General features: G+C 44.8%; 1 protein-coding gene across 4 annotated transcripts in view; it reads right to left on the bottom strand.

Moving 5' to 3' along the window:
- Window positions 1–23,217, bottom strand: part of LOC117355895 (cadherin-6-like) — a 324,761-nt gene extending 301,544 nt beyond the window's left edge. For 2 of the 4 annotated variants that reach the window (XM_033934983.1, XM_033934981.1), the window contains exon 1: window positions 22,966–23,217. The gene's annotated coding sequence lies outside the window, so the exon portion shown is untranslated. Of the gene's footprint in view, window positions 1–7,142; window positions 7,445–22,240; window positions 22,357–22,965 lie in introns of those variants that run through there. The other 2 variants (XM_033934985.1, XM_033934982.1) reach the window with 2 other exon arrangements.
- Between the last annotated feature and the right edge of the window lie 268 nt (window positions 23,218–23,485).

Here is a 23,485-nt window from a genome sequence, read left to right as displayed (position 1 = left end):
TAATAATTTTGAGTGAAGGGGTTTTCAGTAAGTGTTGTTCGTTCGATCTCAATGTTATTTAAGCTATGGGGGTCTTTTACTAAGGCGTGCTGGCCGATTTAGCGCACGCTAAATATTAACGCACCCATTTTATTCTATGCACACATTAGCATTTAGCGCACGCTAAATCGGCTAACGCACCTTAGTAAAAGACCCCCCATGCAGCTTTTATTTAGCGCATGTGCACTGGTAACACGTTAAACCCCCCCTCCCCCCTTTGTCATGCTGCGCTAGAGGTTTTTAGCCTGGCCGGCAAGGTAAGTGCTCTGATGCACACAGGAATTCTATGGGGTCCTTTTACTAAGGTGCGCTAACCGATTTAGCGCACGCTAAACATTAGCGCTCGCTAACGTGCCCATTATATTCTATGGACGTGATAGCATTTAGAGCTCGTTAATATTTTAGCGCGCCTTAGTAAAAGAGGGGGAATGAGCGTTGGAGCGTTTACCGCGCCGGCTCACGCTCAAAACCTCTAGCACAGCTTGATGAAAGGGGAAAGGGATTGGAGACTTGGATACCGCCTTTCTGTGGTTTTACAACTACACTATAAAAACGGTTTACATACAGGCACTTTAAGCATTTTCCCTGTCGGGGCACTAAGACCCAAATTCTGTAACCAGCGTCTAATGTTAGGCACCTGTTTTGGAGGGGCCCAACTAGATAGGCGCTTATCTAAATTGAATAACAAGCTCAATTAAGCTTTTTAATCAGCACTAATTGAAACTTAGGCGCCTATCAAGAAAGAGCGATTCTGTAACAAGGCGCCTCTAAAAATTTAGGCGGCCTTTAAAAAAAATAGGCGCTATGCATGTTAGGTGTGGGCGTGGCTTTGTGTTAGGCGCCTTGTTACAGAATCGCTGCTGTTAAGCGTGCCTAAGCGCTCGCATGGGCGCCTAACTTTTAGTTGTGCCTAGAACTGGCCTATTTATTAGATGCCTCCAAACTTGGTGCCGCTGAGCACAATTCACTAAACAGCACCCAATTTTACTTGAATCGCGCTGAACGGTGCCTATATAGGCGCCTAACTTTTGGGCGCTTCTTATAGAATTTGCCCTTAAGTGCTCTATCTTGTACATAGTATGATATTGCACTTATGGCATAGTCACTATAATAAAGACAGCTTGATTGTCCTAGAAAGCCAGTGGAATTCCACAGTGTGAAGGCAATTTATCTAAAAAAAAGATTATCGGGATTCCTTCCTCTATGCTTCATTTCCAGAGTTCACATTTTTTTAGTTAAATAGTTATAATGCATTTAGAAGTCTTCTTAACTGCCTTTACATCTCAGTAAACCTGGAATCTCCTGTGCCAAGCTGGAGCCCTCTTCCCAATTTTTTAAAAATCTCTCTCTGTACTACCCCCATGAATTGCATAGGTTCTTAATATTGCAAATCGCCTTGATCCTTTTTCAGGTACAGAATGAGCCACAAATTGTACATTAGAATGTCTGTCATGGAATTAACAGATGAGTGACCCTCAAAAGATTTTTTGAAAACCAAAGGCCTCCAACATTTCTGAAATTTTTTTTTTTAAAGTCAAAATACTGCACCTGACCTCTCATACAGCTAAAGTTATAGACACTGAAGACTACAAATGGGAATAAGAACAAGAGATGGAGGACGAGCGTACAGAAAACAGGCACGCTGATTAGTAGGTGCATGCTTGAATGTCTAATCAACATGCCAGCATTACACAGATCTTCTTGGATTGTTAATGGACCAAAACCCTACTTCTCTACTATGGAGAGGGGGGCATTAAGGAAAAGGGAAAGCATGCTGTGTAACTTCAATGCTGTCACAGAATAGTCTACCTGTAATGAGGTGCATCAGTAGCCGTCTAATGCTGTGCTTGTCAACATATGGCCTCTATACACTATGTCAGCATATGGCCTCTAAACAGGTGTAGTAACATAGTAAATGACGGCAGATAAAGAGACCTGAATGATCCATTCAGTCTGCCCTGCAAATTACAATTTTATGAAGAAATAAAAAATGTCTTTTTTTTCTTTGTAATTTCTGGGCCATAAACTAGAGAATGACATGGGGAAAAAAATTTTCCCCGTCTCTGCCCCATCCCCGTGAGCTTGTCCCCGTCCCGTCAAACCATCTGATCCCATCCACACAAACCATCTCTCTTCTGTGTTCCTATTTTCCCCATTTCTAATATCTCCCCTCTGTATCTGTATACTCCCTCCTGTGTCTGGCATTGCCCCCTCGTGTCCATATACCATCCCCATGTATCTCCCCTCTATGTCTCTGTCCCTATGCCCCCATGCACATAATCCTCCCCCCTGTATTTCCCCTTTATGTCTCTGTCCCTATGCCCCCATGCACATAATCCTCCCCCATGCATCTCCCCTTATATCTCTGTCCCCATGCACATAATTTCCCTCCCCCATGTATCTCCCCTTATATCTCTGTCCCTATGCTCCCATGCACATAATTTCCCTCCCACATGTATCTCTCCTTTATATCTCTGTCCCTATGCCCCCATGCACATAATTTCCCCTGTTTCTGTTACCTTCCTAAGTCCTCTCTCTTCCTGTTCCACATCAATATGTCTCTCTCCTCTCCATCCCTATCTACCTTCTTTCCCTCTTTCAGAATCTGTCCTCCCTTTTCTCTTTCCTGCTGTGGGTTCAATATTTCTCTCCCTCTTTATCCACTTGGCACAGCATCTCTTTCCCTTTCACTTCCTCCTTCCTACTGTGAGGGAACACGCACGGTCATGGATCACGCGGTCCAGCAGCCCCCTCCCGCCCGATCACCATGTCCCACCATCTCCCTCCCTCCCTTCCCCTCACCTTATATGGCGAATTTAATTTTTCATCTCCCAGCGGCATGCTTTCAACAAGTCACGCGCACGACTGCTTCAGTTGAATCTTCTCTGACGCAACTTCCTGTTTCCGGTTGCATCAGAGGAGAAGATTCAACTGAAGTAGCCATGCGCGCGACTTGTTGAAAGCTTGCAGCTGGGAGAAGAAAAAAAAAAAAATTTGGCACATAAGATGAGTGTGAGGGAGGGAGATGGTGGGATGCGGCGATCGGCAGGAGGGGGCTGCTGGATCATGCTGTGTTCCTTTCACTGTTGAGACAAGACCATTCACCACTCCATGGGGCAGCGAATGACCTTATCCCCATCCTCGCGGCGACCACTATTTTTTCGCTCCACGTTTCGGCGGATTACCCGCAGTTTGCAACTACTGGAGTTACCGCTGAAGCTCACTTCAGCCTATCCAAACCATCTCCTTTGCGGGATTCAGGCCGTGAACGCTAGCCCTCTCTAGAAACAAGCAACCTCAAGATCTGTGACATTTTCTCAGCCATCTCCACACTTGGGACTAGATTTACTCATTGACCCTACTGTGTTACCACTTGCTAACATATGTTAAACACAATAGTGTACTTTAGTACATTTGACCATTATTTTTTGTTAGCCTGACTGCACAGTGTTGGCAAATCGCTCAAGCATTTGGCTTTGCTTAATTTAGAAAGCAGCACCCTCTCCTGGCAGCATCCCTCCCCCACTCCAAACACTGGATTCATTTTCAGGAAAACCTCAACCAGCACTGTGTCTTATGTCCTACCAAAAATCTGGACAGCAATTTCTTTTAAAAAAACAAAACAAAACAGTGCTTCTTTCATTAATAATTATCTCAGTCCCTTACATTTATTCTGTGCTTTGTAATCGGGCATTCAGGATTGACGCTTTGAGAGATTCCCCCCCCCCCCCCCGTAATTCTTCATGAGGAGCAAAATGGTTCTGTTAAACTTGGGGACATATTTGAGACTGTGATGCCAATAGGCTGAAAACCAGTGGGGGAGAGGGGGCCCCCATGAAATTGGAGAGTAAAGTGGGGTCACAAGTGCCAGTTTATTGAATGTCTTCAGAATCTGATGCCCTAGGCACAAGCCTAAACCAGGCCCAAAACTACTGTGTTGCCTGCCTTTTCTATCTTTAAATCCCCTGTAGACTCCCCCCTCCTCCTTCATGACTAAGCAACTAGGTAATCAACCAGTTCATTTTAGATTTTCTCAATATTTTTTCTTATTATAATACATTAGCTGAAACACACTTCAGACTTTGCAATTACTGCTTAGTAGCAGGTGAAATCCTGCACTTCAAGCTCAGCAATATAATATTGATTCACGGGACAGATCTTCCCAGCTCATCATCCTTCCAAGCTATGTTTTGAAAAGCTACTGCGAGTTCTGCAGGGAGCAGCTCTGAAACCAAGTTAACAGCACTGTGGGGATCTGTTTGGCTCGGTACCTCATAGTTAACCAGCCAGCCTCTAATAAGCGGAAGCATGCAGTGAACCTTCTAGATCGAGCTAGTCTTTAAGGAGTTAAAGTAACCCACCCGCCCTCATTTCTGGGAGCTAGTTCTTTTTCCAAAACAAAAAAGGTTTCAAAGCCTTTGCAAACGGATTTTTTTTTTTTTCAGAATCACATGAAAACTTATTTGCGAAAAAAAAAAGGCACAATAATGATGTCTTACAAACCTCACTAAAGAATCCGATTAGCGTGTAATAACGCAGTTTAATGAAACCCATGCCAAGCCCTGCATGTTTTATTGCGTCCCCTGGATATTATTCAGCGTCACCAGTTCATTCCAGTGATAAGCAACATTATGGATATAGGGCTCTAATGTGCACCGCTTGGAAGCAAGGCTTCTGTTGGCAACTTTACACAATGAAACGGCATGTTGTGGTGTTTTCCATTTGGTTGTCTGATCAAAGCAATTCAGAGCTAAAAGTCCACCAAATACTTTAGAACAATATTAGCAAAATGCAGAACTTCGGATTGTAGGTTCTGAATGGAAAGATTGCATTTATATATATTTTTTTCTTCTTTTCAATGGATTTTTTTTTTTTTTTTTTTTTTTAGGAAGTTAGATGAACATTAGCTCGATTCCCTCAGGGGCCATCCTATACGGTAGTAGGACATGAGTCAATATAGCACAACGTGCAAAATCAGAATTATAGTCAAGCAAGGGCAAAAGGAGGTAGATGAAATAATAACCGAGAAAACTCTCCTGTTTGATCACTTTTGGCTGCACTTTTAATAAAGTTTTGTTGGAGTTTTTCTCAGGGAGACTGGATATATCATCACTGAAACAATTAGTGAACCGGGATCATTGCTCAAGAAAGATCCACCACATGCTTAGAAAGGATAAGCCTTGGAATGTAGCTGCTGGATGCTCTGAAGAGGCGAGGGGGGAATCAAGGCGGGGGATCGGGGGGGGATCTCTGAGCAGGCATATGTCTTAAAAAGTGCAGAGGCTAAGGATGGGACGCTGTACAACCCACAATCACCCATTAGACTGCGGCTAAGCTTCCTTTCAGCAGAGCATCGGCTTCAAATAGTCACATTCCCAGTGGACGTGCTTGTGGTGGATGCATTTTTTTATGTACCTGGAGCAGAGAAAAGAGCTGGAGAAGGATTCTCACTCTTGCATGGATTAAGGCAAGAAGAGGAACTATTCCAGCGGGTTACGGCATGTGCTCAGCCTTAGCAAAAAAAAAAAAAAAAAAATTATATGTACAGACCACCCACCGACTCGTTCCAGGCTCTATAAAAAAGAGCATCCAGTGTATAGATAGATTTTGGCTGGGAAGTACATTGAAGCACGTGCTCCACCAATTAAACAAAATTGTTTGCACATCAAAGCAGGTGCCGCAAAATGGCAGGAATTTTTATACCAGAAAACCTGCCCTTCGCTGTTCATCCCACTCTCAAGGTAGATATGTAATAAAACTGGATTGCTACAGCCTTAGTCAGATTAGTGATGGATAATAAGAGGAGGCTCCATTGACCAAGTATCACTGCTTTCCACACATTTCCTGTAGTTGAGCGAATCCTAAGGGCCATTGACTTTAGCAAAATTGTATTAAACCAGAGCCTATATACCCAAATCTTATGTACAGTGCATGCATATACATCCTGACTTCCGTTTTATTTGCATCTTTCCCCTTTATTGATAAAAAGCAGAAAATAGGATGATATCACGGCAGTCAGGTGCTGCTTCAGAGCACAATATTTTATATCCAAAATGTCAAAAATCAAGCAACATTACTTCCGCAGAGAGAGAAAATCAAAAGAAAAACAAAACCACCCACGACTCTGCTGTCACTCTGGGAAGATTTTAAGATTTCAAAACTTCTTGATCTCAGCAAACCATTCGAAGTTTCTTAGCACACCTAATCCGCTTGCATATCCAAAGCACTGCATTTAACTTTCCATAAAATATGGATTTTATTGCAGTAGCGACACGACTTCTTTCAACAGTCACCGACCTCCATACCAATCTCTTATTTCCTGACTCAGATCTGTATAGCATGTTTAAAGTAACCCCCCCAAAAAACCTATATATATATATATATATACATACAGTATATAGAATATTGACTGTGACCTCCAGAAAACAGCAGAAACACTTTTCACCCATTCGACACGGGACTAATTCACACTTTTCTTCCCCAAAACATCCCCTATGCTTTATAAATGTATCGCACTCACATTCGTGTGGCTATGTTAAAAGACAGATATATGTACACACGTGTCATTTAGTATCACAGACCAGACTTCATGATTGACAATTTTAAACACCAGAAAACATTTTTTTAAAATCCAGCTGTAGGGAGGGGGGGGGGGGAGGGAGATTCCTCTCCAGACCTCAAACTGCTTCCATCCTGATGAGGTGTAAAGTATATTGTACCATTCTGAATTAGGAAAAAAAAAAAAAAAAAAGAGAAACTATATGGGTCATTCTCTCAAACGATCGGCTGCATTTCCTTAAAGTTTACGGATGTCTACTTGCCCCACGATCTTTGGCTAATTTGCAAATACAGCTCTCTCTGTCATCTACAGAAACTCAGCCCATCTCCCGAGACCTATGCCCACATCATAACACGGCAGCCCCGGCAACGACGAGCCCTGGCAGCTCACTGAGGCAGATCGGTTAGAGCCAAGGGTATATGCACAGCAGGGTCACCTTCAGCAAAGCCAACTTTGCAAATAAAAGCAGCTGCACTTAGTGTTCGGACACCCGCATCCTCGCGGCTGCTCCGCACAAGTAGAGAGAAAAGCCGGATCTCCTTACCGGTTAACCAGGGTGACAGGGGACCAGAGCTCCGAGTCCCGTTCAGTGATGCTGCACACTGACCAATGCCGCGTTCCCTCTGCCTTCCTGTTCCCTCATCCCCTCTCGGCTGCTGCTGCTCCAGTGCTGAAGCTTTTAACTGAGGCTCCCTCACCCAGCATCAGGCAGGGAAGCTGAAAACGGCAGGGGGGCTGAAGGGGAAGACACAAGTCAACTGATTTCCATTCAACTGTTAAAAAAGAAGTGGGGACAAGAAAAAAAAGAAAGAATTAAGCCCCCCCTTGGTCCCTGGCAGGTTGAGGCACTGCTGCTGCTAAAGCCGCAGCACTCTCTGTATGGGAAGGTTAAGGGCTGAGGAAGGGAAGCTCCATCCAGACACTGTGATTTGCAAGTGAATTCAGTGGGAGGGCAGAGAGAGGAGGTCTTTGTTAGAAAGCCCCCTCCCCCTCCTCCCCAATGATAGAATGACTCTCTGTCTCTGTGTTTGAAGTCTAGAGCAATCACTCCAATGTGTTCTACTCTCAAAGACAGTTTGAAAAAAAAAAAAATTCAAAAGAAGTGACAGAGCATACCCAAAGCTTGAAATTGTTACATGCCCTTGTATGTGTTCTTTTTCTTTTTTTAAAGTAATTGTATGTCTTCCTCTGAGAAATTATTGATCAATAGCTCTTTGTCAAGTCATGCGTTTCCTGCACATCCACATCACCCAGTGTCTGCTCTAATTATTCTAGTGAAATTGTAATTAAATAATTTTATACCAAATGGAGTGCATTTATTTATGTACAAATAACTCTAATTTCTTTTCCACTCTTCTAAATTAAGTTCAGCACAGATTACAAAACTTAAAATAATTAAAGTGGAATCAAGCTGGTTCAATAAAAAGACATTAGCTTCTTTTCTTACTTTTTTCTTTGTTAATCTATAATCCCCCTGTTAGTTTTGTATTGTTTTCAAATTATTGTACAGCACAGTTACTTTTAGGGGGTTTTCTCCCAATATGACATTGTAGCAGTAACCTCAATAATTATTCAAAATAGGTGAACTACTTAACTCAATGATGAAAAAGTGTGCTTGCCCTTTTATGTTATGTTAATCAGGTTTTCTATTCCACCTTAACCTATTCAGTTCAAGGTCAGATTACATTACAAGAGGTTGGGTCAGTTGCCCAGGAAGTTACAACGGACAGTTTGACTGGACATTCGAGTTGCTAGTACAGGTGGATCAGTACAGTTATTAATACAGCTAGGTCATAGTTACAAATACAGTGGTACCTCGGAATCCAAACGCCCCAGAACTCGAACGATTTGGAATCCGAACTTTTATTTTCTTCATTTTTGCCCCGGAATCCGAATGCTGCTTTGGAATCCGAACTGCAAGCAGTGCTCAGCCCAAAGCTTCCCCTCTGATGCAGCTTCCTGTTTCCACCTGAGAAGGAAGCTTTGGGCTGAACATCACTTGCAGCTGCCGTTGCCTATCTTGCTGTCTTGCCGCTGGGGGTCCCGATCATGCTGCCTCTATTGCTGGGGATCCCAATCTTGCTGCCTCTGCTGCTGGGGGTCCCGATCTTGCTGCCTCTGCTGCCGGGGGGTCCCGATCTTGCTGCCTCTGCTGCTGGGGGGTCCCGATCTTGCTGTTTCTGCCAGGTAGGCCCGATCTTGCAGAGTTTGTAGGACCAAGGAACGGATTAATCCAGTTTCTATTCTTTTCAATGGGAAAACTTGTCTTGGAACTCGAACATTTTGGAACTCGAATGGGGTTCTGGAACGGATTAAGTTCGGATTCCAAGGTACCACTGTACATAGTTACATGTTCAAGTAGGCCATCTTTGGCTCATCATTATAATCTTAAGAATACCCTTACTGGGTCAGACCAAAGGTCCATCAAGCCCAGTAGCCCATTCGCAAGGTGGCTAATCCAGGTCCCTAGAACCTGGTCAAAACTCAAAGAGTAGCAACATAGGAAGATTGCTTCTGCCCAGTGTCACTGTTAAACCACCAGGTAAGATCCGGGGAGGTTTAGGCAGCCTGCAAAAAGAAAAAAAAAAAAAAAATTGCAATTAACTGAATTTGTGAGTAGGGAAACCACAAATCCGGAGGGAGAGCTGTAGAAGTGATGGGGCAGGGTGATCAAAACCCCCAGTGAATATAAGCCCTCAGGTAAGTAAATCACGGAATACCTCTACACGGATGGGAAAAGGAGGCAATGTCTGGAAAGCAGTATATACTAATGTTCGAAGTATGGGAAACAAGATTCTGGTCTAGAAACTGTGATAGAAGAAGATGGGTTGGATATAGTGGTGATCACGGAGACGTGGTTCGCGGAGAACCATAACTGGGATGTAGTTATACAGGGTTATAATCTGTTCAGGAAAGACAGGGTAGGAAGAAAAAAAGGGGGAGTAGGGTTATATGTTAAAGATCATATTAAAGCCACACAATTGCAGGATCTACAGGGCAAGGAAGAGGCTTTGTGGATCAGTTTGGAAAAGGAATGGTAAATATATTTACATTGGTTTGATATACAGGCCTGTTATGCCCCCATGTTATGTGGGCATTTGCTCAGTTAATGTGTGTTTAGATGTGTACTAGAGAATGACACGGGGAAAAAATCTGTCCCCGTCACCGCCCCGTCCCCGGCCCACCATCCTCTGCACCGCCCCGTCACCGCCGTTCCCTTCATCGCCCCATCACCGTCACCGCCATCCCTTTCACCGCCCTGTCACCGCCACTGCCATCCCATTCACCGCCCCGTCACCGTCCCCGCTGCATCCATATAAGCTTTAGTACTGTAATATTTAGCTTATTCCTTTCTTATAAATCAAAGTTCCTGCTGCTGAACTAGAGAAAGAGATGTTCAGCTGGCAGGGCTTTGTTTATAAATTTTTATCAACACAACTAATATACTACTTTATCCTAAAGCAAAAAATAAATAAATAAATAGAATTTTTTTTTCTACCTTTGTTGTCTGTTTTCTGCTTTCCACATCTTCTCATTCAATTCCTTCCATCCACTGTGTGTCTTCTCTCTGCGTCTTCCATTTGCTGCTACTGTGCCTCTCCTTCACCCCCCCCCCCAATTAGTCTAGCACCTATCTTCTTCCCTCCGCTCCCCCATAGTCTGGCATCTGTCTTCTTCCCACTCTGTCTTCCACATTTCCCTTCGGGGTCTGTTCCTCTCCACCCTCCTTCAATGTCTGTCCTATTCCTTTCCACCACCACCCTTCTCTCCCTCCTTTACCATCTGTTCCTTTCTACCACCCTTCAGCTCCTCTCGCGTGGCCTATCTATCTACCTTCCTCCCTCTTATTTTCATGGCACGTTACAATGTAATTTGTGCAAGCCACTGGAGCCTGCGAGCTCGGTCCCTGTCCCATCCCCACAAACCATCTCGCTTCTGTGCTCCTATTTTCCCCATTTCTAATATCTCCCCTATGTATCTGCCATTGCCCCCCCCCCCCTGTGTCCATATACCATCCCCATGGCATGTCCCCTTTATGTCTCTGTCCCTATGCCCCATGCACATAATTTCCCCTCTTTCAGTTACCTTCCTGTGTCCAGATTTCCCCTATCTTCCTCTTCCATACCAGTGTGTCTCTTCTTTTCAACCCCATCTAGCTTTTTTCCCTCTTTCTTCCCCCCCCCCCCTGCTTCTAGCATCTGGCTCACCTGCCTGTCCTTCCCTTTCTTTCCTGCTGTGTGTTTTTCTTTCCGTCTTCATCCCCTTTGCCCAGAATCCTTTTCCCTTTCACTCCCTCCTTCCAGTTTGAGCCGGGAACACGAGCGATCGCACGGTCCCCGCAGCCACCACCCGCCTGCCCAATCGATCCTACTGTTTAGCCAGCTCTCTCCCTTCTCCTCACCTTAGTTTGCAGGCTTTCTTTTTCGGCGACCTGCACGCTTTCGCAAAGAGCCGCGCACGCGCGGCTGCTCAGTGTTCAATCTTCTGCTCTGCTGCAACTTCCTGTTTCCGGTTGCGTCAGAGCAGAAGATCGAAACTGAGCAGCAGCGGGTGCGCGGCTCTTTGATAGTGTGCGGGTCGCCGAAAAAGAAAACCTACAAACTAAGGAGAAGGGAGAGAGCTGGCTAATCACTAGGATCGATTGGGCAGGCGGGTGTGGGCTGCGGGGACCGCGCGATCCTTCATGCCTCACTGCGGGGACAAGACCATTCACCGCTCCACGGGGCGGTGAATGGCCTTGTCCCCGTCGCCGCAGCGACTGCTAGTTTTCATTCCCCGTTTCGGCGGGTTACCCGCTGCTAAACGCGGTGGCCGCGGGTAAACCGCCACCTGTGTCATTCTCTAATGTGTACACTTCTCCCTCCGTATTCACTGTGATAAGGGATTAACAGACCCGCGAATACAGAAAAAGCGTGAATAACTTTTTCATATGTTATGCACTGTTTTCTATTCGGTGTTGGTGCTGGGACCGCTCCTGTTCAATATCTACATAAACGACCTAGAGGCGGGAATCAAGTGTGAGGTTATTAAATTTGCAGATGACACCAAACTATACAGCAGGGCTCAAACCAGGGGAGACTGCGAAAATCTCCAAAAGGATCTAACGCAGCTGGAAAAGTGGGCCGAAAAATGGCAAATGAGCTTCAACATAGGGAAATGCAAGGTCATGCACGTGGGGAAAAAGAACCCGATGTTCACATACAGAATGGGGGGAACACCGCTAGGGGTCAGTAACCTGGAGAGAGACCTGGGAGTGATGGTAGACGCAACACTGAAGGCATCGGCGCAGTGCGCTACAGCCTCAAAGAAAGCTAACAGAATGTTGGGTATCATTAAGGAGGGTATTACGACCAGGACGAAGGAAGTCATCATGCCGCTGTATCGTGCAATGGTGCGGCCGCATCTGGAGTACTGTGTCCAGTACTGGTCGCCGTACCTCAAGAAGGACATGGCAGTACTTGAGGGAGTACAGAGAAGAGCAACTAAACTGATAAAGGGAATGGAAAATCTCCCATATACCGACAGGTTGAAGCAGTTGGGACTTTTCTCACTGGAAAAGCGGAGACTTAGAGGAGACATGATAGAAACCTTCAAGATCCTGAAGGGCATAGAAAAAGTAGACAGGGACAGATTTTTCAAATTAAGGACCACCACAAGTACAAGGGGGCACTCGGAGAAATTGAAAGGGGACAGGTTTAGAACAAACGCTAGGAAGTTCTTTTTCACTCAGAGGGTGGTGGATACATGGAACGTGCTTCCAGAGGCTGTTGTAGACAAGAAAACATTAAATGGTTTCAAAGAAAGTTTGGATAGATTCCTAGAAGAAAAAGGGATTGAAGGGTATAGATAGGTATAGACCACTACTCAGGCAATGGGCCTGATGGGCCGCCACGGGAGCGGACCGCTGGGCAGGATGGACCTATGGTCTGCCTCAGCGGAGGCAACTTCTTATGTTCTTATATGGTGAAACCACGAACAACATGATGGGAGTCCTGGCCTGTTCCTGAAGGAGAGGCAAAATACGGTAAAGAAAGTGCTGGGAATCAACGATTTTCTCTATAAACACTTGGAATCGGTGATTTCTCTATGCAAACTGATGTAATTGGGGGGGGGGGGGGGGGAGAGAGGAGCCAGCAAACTAAAAACCGCAAATAATCAAAACCACGAATGCGTACCTAGGGTATGTGACACCCGGGGCCCATCATTTTTTAACACCCTCTGGCCCATCATTTTTTTTTTTTACACAAACCTCCCCGCCCTTGGTATGTCATTGCTAAGGTTCTTCTCTTCAATATAAGCTTCTATAACACAAAGTGGAAAATCCGGTGCTAGAAAAAGGCTAAGAAGCTGGCAGGAGTGGCGAAAGTACCCTTAAAGGAATGTCCTCCCAATCTGGTTCTATCCCGCCCCCTTTGTGACGCCACCAGACAGCATTCTCTGCCATTGGTCGACCTTGCCTCTTCACCCCTTTGCCCTCTCCTACCCACACTGGCGCTGTGGTGTAAACAAAATAAATAAACAAAAAAGACTTTTCCTCTCTCTGTTAAATCCTAGCTCAAGTTTGCAGTCTAACACCAGCTCTGGCAGGATACATATTTCAAATCTGACATATTGTAATCACAAAACAGAAAATAAAATTATTTTCTCTACCTTTTATTGTCTGGTCAATATTCAAATCTTGTTGGTCTCAGGCTTTGGTTGTCTTCTGATAACTTGCTTGCCAGGGTCTCCTTCTTTCTTCTTTCTGCATGCTAACCATCCATCTGCCATCTTTGTCCTCCCCTTCTGTTTCCCTTCCCTCCCCAGGAGGTCTGACATCTTTCCTTTTTTTCGTCTCCCTCCACAGATCCACCTTCTCTTAACTACCCTTTCATCCAGCATCTCTCCCTCCTTCCCCACCACCCCAGGGTCCACCATCTCTCCCTTTCTTTTCCCAACTATACTCCTATTCAGTATCTCTATCCCCCCTCCACACCATCCCTTGTGTCCAACTTCTCTTCCTTTCTGTTCCTTCCCTCCCTAAATCCCATTGTCCACCATCTCTCTCCCTCTTCTGTTTTTAGATCCTTATTTCTTCTGTCCTTCCCCTCATCTCCCCTATCCATGATCTCCCCCCTCCACCAAGTTCATTTCTACCATCTATCTTCTCCCCATCTCTCCTCCAGTCCACCAACTCCCCATCTCCCCTCTCCCTCCATCTACCTTTTTTATTTTTTATGGCACTCCTAAGTCCTCCCCCCACCACCACACCCCTGCACCTTTCCCAAAGAGAGTCCGGCAGGAGGGACGCATTTGGGAAGAGGTCTGCCGGTGGCGGTTGCGATCCACTCCTGCCAGCACTCCTCGCGTCTTCTCTCCACTGTGGCTCGCCTCAGTGAAAACTTCCTGTTTCCGCTTGGGCGGCCAAATGGAGAGAAGACGCCTGGAGTAGCGGCAGGGTAGTGAATTGTATTCGCTACCGCTGCTTTTGCCTGGCCAGGGAGGAGAGGGACAGAGCCTTGCTGCAGGATAGGAGAGAGCCTGGCTCTCTCCTTCACATTAGCAAGGCTCTCCTTCGCATCAGTAAGGCTCTGTCCTCTTCTCCCTGGCTAGGCAAAAGCGGTGGTAGCAAGGGGGCCAACGAAATCGGTAAGTCCCGATTTTTTTCAATAACAAACTGATTCGAATCGATTCACCCAAAGTGAATCGGATAATCAATTCGAATCGCGAATCGGGCAGCACTAGTATCCAGTATTCAGTGACTGTTACTGAAGGCCATTGCTGGCATATAGAAGGGGGATCTGTAATGTAGAAGCTATTTAAATAACCGAGACATATTTTATTTAAAATACCTAGCACATAGTATAGCCCTATCATACAGGTACAAACTGGTTTTGGGCAGAATTTATTTCCCCCCCTGATATTCAAAAATATTTAATCTGGCTGGTAAAATAGCATATTGGCACTTAACCGCGGATATTCAGCATGCGACAGCCGGCTATCTCCCACTGAATATTTGCGGTTAGCAGCTAGCCGCTAACTGGTTATATTGCGTGACATAGCTAGTAGGCATGGATATTCAGCATCTAACTAGCTATTCCCTTCTTCTATGAAACTGCGCTAGCAGTTTCTAGTGTGGGGAGCCGCGCTGAATGGCCCGCGCTGCTCCTGACACTCATAGGAACTCAATGAGCATCAGGAGCAGCGCAGGCCATTCAGCGCGGCTCTCTGCGCTAAAAATCGCTAGCGTGGTTTCGTAGAAGAGGGGGTATGTTTAGCAGCTAAAATAGGCCACATAAATAGCAGACCTATGTTTAGCTGCTAAGCACTTACCCCCTCCTTTACAAAGACACGCTAGTGTTTTTAGCACCGGACGCGACGGTAACAGCTCGGACACTCATAGGAATTCTATGAGCGTCGGAGCTCTTACAGCAGCGGTCGGCGCTAAAAACACTAGCACGGTTTTGTAAAGGAGGGGGGTTAATCGGTTAAAGATGAATATTGGCATAACTGGTTAAGTTGTCACGGCTACAAATAAAACCAGATATTCAATGCCGGTTGTCGGAAATGGCACAGGACTAAATATCCGGCTGGACTGCACACTGCTTGGCTCTGGCTGAATGTCAGCCCTATACACCTGTAAATTCTACCTTAATTATCTTTTTGTTCCAATTTTGTGTGCACTCTGTGCTGCCTGATAAATTGTTTTATTGTGTATTGTGTTGATGTTGTAATAGAGCATACTATTCCATACTTTGAATTGCAATTTACTGCTGTAATTTTCTGTTGCTCATGTTTGACTTATTCTTGCTGAACAGTGCCTTGAGTGAATTCCATCAAAAAGGCGGTAAATAAATCCTAATAAAATAAATAAATAAATAATTATTATTTGGACAAGCTTCCAATGACTAATGTGCTCGGATTTTTCTTTTAAGGAGCATTGTAATTTTATCAACAGTCAACCTGAGGAAACCAAAAAACGGGAACTATTCATTTATATCAGAGCATTATTTGTTATGTATGTTTTTAAAATTATGTACTTTTATTGTGAATGTTTTATGTGTTAGCTGCCGAGTATATTAGGATTGTGCAGGATATAAATATTTTAAATACCCCCCCTCCCTTTTTACTAAGGCATGGTAGAGGTTTCTACCGTGGGCCGGAGAACTAAATGCTCCGACACTCATAGGAATTCCTATGAGAGTTGGAGCAGTGTTGGAGCATTTAGTGCTCCGGGCCACAGAAGAAACCTCTACTGCAGGGGTGTCTAACCCTGCAAGATATTTTGTGTGGCCCCGCTCGAGGGCAATGCGGTGTTTCATGCGGCCCTGATCAAGGACGATGCGGCGTTAGCCTCTGCCGTCCCCAGGTGTGTACTTTCTGGCTGGCTCCCTCCTCCGTTTTGCTGCAGTGTTTTTCTGTTCAAAGCCACAGGCAGCGGCTCCTATGCATCTCCTGCATCTGACATGGAAGCGTTCCCTGTGATATTGTGACATTAGAGAGACAGCATCCAGATCAGCTGCTGGAGGTACATAGGAGCCACTGTCCACGGCTTTGAGCAGAAAAATGACTGTAGCAGTAAGAAGGGAGCTGGCCTGACAGTAAACATCGGAAGGAGGGAGAAGGGCATGTTGGGACTTGAGATGGAGGGAGCACAAACTTAGGAGAATTGATGGAAAGAAGGAGGTAGGGGCATGAACTTAGGATACAGAATGAAGGGAAAGAGGGAGGGGAGCATGAGCCAAATGGAGAGAGGGAGTGAAGGAAAGAGATGCTAAGGTGAGGGAGGTAATAGAAAAGGGAGAACTGGGTGTCTGAGAGAGAGGGAAAGAGATGGTGCATATGGGGCGATGAAGAAAGAAGAGAACTGTTGGGCAGAGAGAGGAGGGAGGGAGAGAGAGAGAGAGAGAATTATTGGACATGGTGGTGGGAGAGGAGTGAGGTAGAGATGCATGGGCACAGAAAGAAGGGAGAGAACATGCTGGGCTGAGGAAACCTCTTGGACCTTTTTTTTTTTTTAAAGTACAGAGGGGGAAGGTACTAAAAGAAGTGCCAGATTAGGCGTGGGGGGAGAGCTTATGGGGCCAGAAACAGAGGACAGAGAGAGAGAGAGAAAGATATGGTGGGCAATGGTCTGAAGGGAGAAAAGTTGGACCTGGGATAGTGTGGAGGAAGAGGGAGAACAGTTGAAGGGAGAACAGTTGGGAAGAGAAAGGGAGAAATGGTGAACCTGGGGGAGGGAGGCAGGCAGGTAGGGGGAGAGATGGGATGGGGGCAGTTGGGAAGAGAAAAGGAGAGGTAGATCTGGGGATGGAAGGGAGGGAGAAATGTTAGGTCTGTGGATGTTCAGCATGAAGGGGGGAGGGAAGAAGAAAAACAGAAAAGAGAAGGAGCAAAATGTTGGACCATGGAGATACATGAGGAGAGATGGAACCATAGAAGGTCAGGAGGGAAGAGAGCTAGGATAAGATGCTAGAGGATGAAAAGAAAGGGACAGGGAGTTATAGCCTGACCAGTGGAGAGAGGGCGAGGGATTCTGAAAGTGGTGAGCCATGTGGATGAGGTCAAAACAGAGATGACAAGATAAGTGAGAGAGCAGTGAGTAGAGTGGTAGAAATGTGATAATGGGGAGTAGATAGAAGGGGATAGGAGGCTGGGAAAGGAATGAGATGGGAAATGGGAGAGCTAGAGACTGAGAGAAGATGGAGAATTGAGAGGTAGCTGAATATTTAAAAAGAAGAAGGGTGAGAAAGAAGACAAGATTTGAGTGGACAGAGGTAAAAAAGAAAAGAAAAAGTTAAGAAAGCTGAAAGGGAAAAATCAATAAGTTGGAGACAGGCATAAAGAGGAAATGGAACAAGAGAGAAGAGGAGAAAAAAAAAAAAAAAGACAGCAGACATTGGAAAGAGAATTAGTGGAAGATAGACAAAATGCAGAAAGAGAAACTGGGACCAAATGATGGAAAAACAAAATGTCCAGACAACAAGTAGAAAAAATTGTTTTATTTTGAATTTATTAACTGGAATATGTTAGCTTTGGAATATGTGCATCACAATTATTTTTGTATTCAGTGGTGTAGTCATATACAACCAGGGCAGGATTAATTCTTTGAGGGCCCCTAGGCACACAAGTACACTGGGCCCCCAGCCTTGCCCCGCCCCTGCCCTGCCCCATTTATCTATTTTCTTATTTACTTCTTTATTTCCACTTGTATTTCTTTCTTTTTAAAAAAATTTAAAACAAACAAAGATTAGCATACCAGTGCACAGTTTTTCTTCTATGACATCCCCAAACGTCTTTGAACAAATTCCTCTTCCTTCCCTTCCCACCTACTTACCCAGGATTTTAACTCTGAACCCTTTCCATGCGTATATAAAAGTGTTCAAATATATTGTAAAGCAGTAATACTATCCAAAATATGTCTATATTAATAGCCAAGTTTACAACACCTCTCATCTGCCTCACGCTATGTCAACCAACTATAACCCATATGTATGTATAAACAACCAAATCTGTAACTCCTCTAGTACGTTCCACTCCATGTATGTTAACTTGTAATGAAACAACAAGCCAAGCAGTCCACCAAAGAATCCACCATGAAACAAAAGAAGATCGGCAGACAATAAGGAGATTCAAATCGGGTATATTCAAGGTGCTCCCAAGAACCATGCCTCATGTATTTCGCCAAACAAGGCTAGTCAATGCTAACAGAAAACCATGTCTTTCATAAACACAGAACACAGATACACCCTCACCCAGTATGGAATAAGTAATCACAAACTAAAAATAGAAATATGTAGATAAAGGTTAAATTGAACCGCCAAGAAGCCAAACTGCATACAGTGAAACACCACAGAAACAATGACACATAACTCTGCAAAATATAAATATAGTAGATGTAAATTTGAAGAAACTGACATTTTGGTCACTATTGAAAACAAAATCATTTTTCCTACTTTTGTTGTCTGGTGATTTAATGAGTCTCTGGTTGCACTTCCTTCTGACTGTTCATCCTTTCTTTCTTCCTCTCGCATGCTTCCTCTCCTCCAGACCTCATCCCAACCAACATCTCTCTCTGCCCTCCATGAGTCCAACTTTTTCTTCCTCTCTCCCTGCCCCTCCCTTTCTTTCTTTCTCTCCCTGCCCCTCTTTCTTTCTTTCATTCATTCTCTCTCCGGCATTCTTTCTTTCTTCCTGCCCCTCCCTTTTCTTTCTTTCCCTCTCTGCACCCTGTCCCCCCTGGCTACTGCTGCTGCTGCTGATTTTGCCAAGCTACTGCCATCGATTTCTGTCTGCTTCCTCAATGCGATGGGCCCATAAGCCTTCCTGCCCGAAATCAATTCTGACATCAAAAAAAGAAGTTTCAGGCCAGCCAATCGCTGCCTGGTTGGCCTGGAACTTCCTCTCTGATGTCAGAATTGACATCGGGGTGTGTGTGTGTGTGTGTGTGTGTGTGTGTGTGTGTGTGTGTGTGAATAGGAAGGCTTGTGGGCCGCCACATCAGGGAAGCAGGGAGAAAGCAGACAACCACTGCAGCCCAAAACAGAAAACAAGGGCCCAGGGCAGCTGCTCTCCTTGCTTCCCCCTAACTCCGGCCCTGCCTGCCAATACAGCGAAGGGGGAAAGATGAGGAGTTCCGGCCAGTAGGGGAGGGAAAGCTGAACAGTACGGGGGAGAAGGCAAGGCAAGAAATCGCTTCTCTCCCGCAACCAAAATTGTCCTTTTCAGAGGGGCCCCGACACGGCAGCTGTTCTCACAAGCTGCCAGCGGCTGCCCCAAAGTTTTCCCTCTGCCACAACTTTCCGTTTCGGACAGGACAAATTGCGTCAGAGGGAAAGCTTCAGGGCAGCTGCGACAGCTTGCGAGAACAGCTACCATGTCAGGGCCCCTCTGAAAAGGACAATTTAGGAGTTTAACAAAGAAGTTCGGACCGCGGGACCCCTTGGATCTGTTGGGCCTAGGGCATCTGACCCGTTTGCTCCCTCCTAACACCGGCCCTGGGGCCCCCCTGACAATTCTGCGCCCTAGATACAAGCCTCCTGGGCCTACCCTTTAATCTGGCCCTGTATACAACTGATTTGGGGGAGGGACAGGAGCCCAAAATTAGTGGATGGGCACCAAAGTTTCTCCCTGCCTGAGTGCAATTTATAAATTCTTGAGCTAGTGGGGATTCCCAAGCCCTACCAACTGAAGACATCTTCCTCCAGTCTGTCAACCCAACATCTCCAAGCTTTGCAGCCAATGGCAATATCCTCAAGCTGCCACTGCTTTCATGCATGCTTGAAAGCCAGGTGGGGGGAGGGGGGGAGCAGAGAGGAGGAAAGGCAGCAGCTCTGCAATATTGCTACTAGCTCATTTATAATCGTGTGTGTGTATGCTTCTGAGTTGACCACTGACCCTTGGCTGCACCTTAAATTATCTTCTGTGGAACCACTGAAATTCTGATTGTATTTTCCAGTGTAATGTGGTGGATCACTTTTGTTTCTGGTGGATCAGCTACATTAAAAAGAATATATTAGGGGGGGAGAGGCAGGAATCTGCTTCCCACTTCTTAGTAACTCAGCTCTTAATTCATTACAGAAATTGTTGTAGAAACCTGCTTAAAGATATTCATAAGATTTGGAGAATGTCTCTAGGGAAGCCGAAGCCTGTCACAGTGCCGGTGGTGCAAACTAATGATTGTTCTGAAATTGCTCCAAGCAGATGGCTGCTAACAGCAAATATGAATATATTTTTTGATTCTGCAGAAGAGAAAAATAGTGGCCTTTCAGAACAAGGGTTGCAAAGTAGAAAAAAACCAAACAAAAAAAAATCCAAACCACCCCTGTTTCCCCATGAGAAACAGTAACAGCAGCAACAAAAAGGTGCCGAAGCCTGAACATAAATAAGAAGAGTTCGACACTCCTTTATTTGCTCTCACAATTACTGCCAAAGTGTGATAGCACTTCTCTTGGGGGACTAGCTTTCTCTGGCTTCTGCTATTTATTTCCTCTCCTACAGCCATTTTAAGAGGTAAAATCTTATGAATTTTACCTGCTTCATATTGACAGTAGGGATCAACATAAAACTTTATTCTTCTATACCGCCACAATCATACGACTTCTAGGCGGTTTACATTGAAGTGAACTGGACAATCAGCAATTTACAAAATACACATAGTAAAAATAGAACATATTTCTCAGGAATAGTCAGTATAAAATTATTAAATTTAGTAAAACTTCTGTTTAGGAAATGAATCTGTCGAACAATGCAGTCTTAATTTCTTTCCGAAGAGCACCATAAGTCAACCTGGCTCCATTGATGTAGTTGCCTAACCAAGACTGCTGTTTACGTGCTTGAAACATGAATGTTCTATCCAAAAAGGACCTGTATTTACAACCAGTGATCCTTGGGTAGGCAAATAAGTTACAATTTCTGGTTAGCCTAGTAGGGCTGTATAGCACTTAATGAGATAAAAGCTAGGTAGGGGCTATTCCCCAAACCGATTTAAAACAAATGCAAGAAAACTTAAACAGGAACAGCAGATTCTTTTCAGAGGAAGGGTCTTTGCTAGGGTTGCCCCAAGAAAGCATTAATATTAGTCATACCACATCCTACTGGAAAAAAAGATCTGTGGTGGTGGTGGTGGTGGTGGTGGTGGGGGGGGGTGTGTGACAAGGGGAGGGAGGCTAAAGCCAAAAGGCTAAGGAGACCTTTTACCAAGCAGTGGTAAACAGTGGTCTTAGCAAGCTCCCACAGGAGAGTGTGTGGTGCAGTGGTTAGAGCTGTAGCCTTATTACGCTGAGGTTAGGGGTTCAAATCCCACACTGCTCCTTGTGACCCTGGGCAAGTCACTTAATTCCCCCTTTGCCCCAAGTACATTAGATAAAGTGCAAGCCCACTGGAACAATTAGAGAAAAATGTTTGAGTACCCGAATGCAAACCACTTAGGCTATAAGTGGTATATAAAATGGCCAAATTATCTAGTGTGGGTTTTTTTTTTGTATTAATGGCCAAATTATCTAGTGGGGCATGTGGCCACTAAAACAGATGAGTACATAAGCCCTTACTGCCACCCATTATATACTGTAGGTCAGTGGTTCTTAAACCTGTCCTGGGGGCCCCCAGCCAGTCAGGTTTTCAGGGCTGAAAACTTTTTTACTTTAAGTAATTTCAAGTAAAACTTGAATAATGTACATCCAACAACTAAATATAAAAAGCACACATTCTACTACCGATGCAATTACTATAATAAACTATACACAAAATACTTATTAAACCTTGAAAGAAAGGAAGAAAAAGGAAAAGAGGGAGAGGGAAAAAAGAGACCAATTTGTGTACGGAGTGTGGTAGTATAAAGTGGTATTTGCAGATCACGCTACATATATTCTCTCTCTTGATTGCAAGGGACAATATTGATAATATTGGAAAGAGGAATCACAATTATAAAACCAGTGCATGGTAGAAAAAGTAACAACCCTTAACACTAACTTGATACATTACACAGGAAAATATATTGAAAGTCACACAAACCTTAAAGATGTTAGAGTTGGCTCTATGGTATACATAAGGGTGCAGTATGTTTTGGAGACAATGTATCTTGGAAAGTGTCACGTATCAGGAATCCTTAAATGAATTATCATATTAATATTACATTTGTGCTCCTACTCATGGCTTACATACATTGAGGGTAGCTCCATATTGTGGGACAGGATCCTGGCTAGGCCTAGTCGCCCCTCTGAATCCCAGTCCCAGAGTTTGAATAAAGGTGATGGAACACAGCTTTCAGTGCCTTCCAAGAATTGCACACTGAGATTCCTTGGTTGAATAAGGCAAAACACTTTAATGGTAAACAAACTTACAAACTTCAAACACAATTGCAGAAATGGCACGAGCAAAAAGAAAAAGGCTTCTATGAATTCAGTTCATTCTTATTAGGAAACAAGTAAGTTCCACCTTAGCACAAGCCGTGCTTTAGACTCAGTCCAGTCCACAAACAAAAGTCCAAAACGTTTCCTTCTGGCCTCACTCTTGGGCCTATCAAAACAGTGCAGTAATCAAACACTTCTCCTTTGAAAAACACTCTCCCTGGCTCTGGCCCTGTTGGGTAGAGCTGAATCCCCAACAGGCTGGGTGGAGATAGGCCTGTACACCACAGGTGTTGCCGCCCTCCCAAAAGACAGGCTCAGGTTTTACTTCTTCACTCACAAGCACAATTCAGGGCAGTGCACAAGCTGCTCTAAAAATAAAACCCAATCTCAAAACTTTCAGCTTCTGGTTTCTACAGTTCCTGGGGTAGCTAGAACCCCGCAATGTCCCCAGCATAATACTCTGGCAGGCTTTAAAACAAAAGGTCAGAATGCAAAACTACAGTGAGAAAAAACTGCTTGGCTTAATAGCCTACTCACAGTCCATCTGCTGTTCTCCCCAGTCAGGCAAAACATAGTCCTCTTAGCACTCCATATCATAGTCCTCAGGCTGGGCTTCTGAGACTGCTTTGGGCTAGTTGTCTTCCAGTTTCTCCATCTCCCAGTCCTCTGTTAAACTGCATTGTGCTGGCCCTGGTTCAGCTGGAAGGACTGACTTCCTTCCCAGCTTACATTCAGCTGTTTCCCCCCTTTCTCTGATGAGGAAAGCTCAGTAAATGGGAGCTTCGACAACCAGCCACGCCCCTTCCTAGCAGGGATAGACCAACTCTTAAAGGGTTCTGCAATCTCAATGTCAGCCTGAGCTCTGGACACTCATAAAGGGACGGGCTCCTTTCTAAAGTTGTGCACAGGATTTCTAAACTGTTCAGGATGTTTCCTATACCTGGTAACAGGGTTTTTAATGGGGCTTACAGGAACTTTTACCCTCTTTCTGGTAGAGCTAGCTGGATTCCTGTCACAATATTCACCATCGATCACTGCAGTCATCCGGTATCCAGTT

This window comes from Geotrypetes seraphini, chromosome 2 (genome assembly GCF_902459505.1).
Source record: "Geotrypetes seraphini chromosome 2, aGeoSer1.1, whole genome shotgun sequence".
Taxonomy (NCBI): domain Eukaryota; kingdom Metazoa; phylum Chordata; class Amphibia; order Gymnophiona; family Dermophiidae; genus Geotrypetes; species Geotrypetes seraphini.
The sequence above is the reverse complement of the archived record's forward strand: the minus strand, read 5'-3'. Positions and strand labels throughout refer to the sequence as shown.